Here is a 1548-nt window from a genome sequence, read left to right on the forward strand (position 1 = left end):
CCATCTTATTAAAGAGCATCTAAAAAGAGTTTTGCAAGGAGCTACGTATGCCTGATTAGACTCTATCCAAACCAGAATAAATCAAAATAGAAAACATAGGACAGATTTGCAGAGAGAAAGGTGGAAGGCAGTGAGTTGGCACTTTCCCTGTGAGTGTATGTACATCCAGGCTTTATTTATGGAGCCCTTGGGGAACTGGGAAACTGCAAGACCCAGCCAGATAGCGAGGACTTCTTTAACATTTCTTCTCCATACATTATGCTAGTCTTTCTGCCTTCCCATAAACTCAATCCAAATCCTTTCCTTTTCTCTTCATCTGCTCTGATAACATCTTCTGACTGGCATCCTGACTCATGTTTGAACCTTTGCTCCTAGAAAGATAGAAAAAAAAAAGGTGGGGGAAAGAGAGGTTGCTTGCTCTCAACCCCTACCCAAAGAACAGAAAATCTAAAAAAATGTTTTTGGAGGAAGAGACATCAAGTGACATAGATTCTAAGTACAAGGGAGGTTCCCAACCTCCAAATTTTCCCTTATTTTCATGCTGATGCTTGGAATTCTGCTTTCTGAAACTCCTCTGATAAACTGATGCGTGTACCCTTTTAATGGCAAACTTTCAGTTTTAAAGAGGTCACTCTTTGTCATCAGTCATTTGCGCAGTAAGGATCTGAGAGGGAAATATAAGTACCTGAGAAGTTAAAGGTAGAAGAAAGTACTGAATGAAGAAAGTTTCAGGCCAGAAGAAGTTGCACTTAGAGACAAACTACTAAGTTGCACTTAGAGACTCAAGTCAGCCCTGGTTACATAACATTGGTGTCAATTTATGCCATTTTGTTTTCGCAGTCAATACATCTGTCAAGCCAAAACTGGCATCTCAAATGGTCACGCTCAATAAGTAAAAGACTGTTTTTCATTTAAAAAAAGAAAAAAAAAGATCAAGCTCAAACTTAGCCACAAACTTTAAAACATTTGGAAATAGAGTAAAGTAAGCTACTATGTATAAAACATTAAGTCTTACACATTAACAAAATCTTATCTGTTTTATTGGTTTTGTGTTATCACATGATTGAAGACTGATCAATTCCCCAGATGCCTTATATCATCCCCCCCCCACAACGTACATAAAGGCATTAACGTTTACTGAGTGACTACTATTTATGGAGCATGTGCCAGACACATCATAGTTACTGTGTGGTATATAATCAGCATAATAGCCTACAGGGTGAGGATTTCTCAAATGTCAAGGTTCTAACCCTAGATCCAGCAGTTGACAACTCTGCCAACTGATAGATATCACTTATGCTCTTGCATCCTCATTCGATAACGCCAATAAAAGGGTAATTCTTTTTAAAGTAAACTACTATGTATAAAACATTGAGTCTTGCACATTAACAATATCTTCTCTCTCATTGATTTTATATTATTGGTTAATTATTGTTTAAAAAGTTAATTGAATATTAGCCCATTTCAAATTCCCACGCCTACTTCTCAAAGCAACTATAATAATTAAATTATATTCAAATATATAATTTGTGTAATTGGTGTTAGGCT

The sequence above is a fragment of the Carlito syrichta genome, unplaced genomic scaffold (genome assembly GCF_000164805.1).
Source record: "Carlito syrichta isolate Samal-C Ts95f unplaced genomic scaffold, Tarsius_syrichta-2.0.1 Scaffold314765, whole genome shotgun sequence".
In the NCBI taxonomy this organism is placed as follows: Eukaryota; Metazoa; Chordata; class Mammalia; order Primates; family Tarsiidae; genus Carlito; species Carlito syrichta.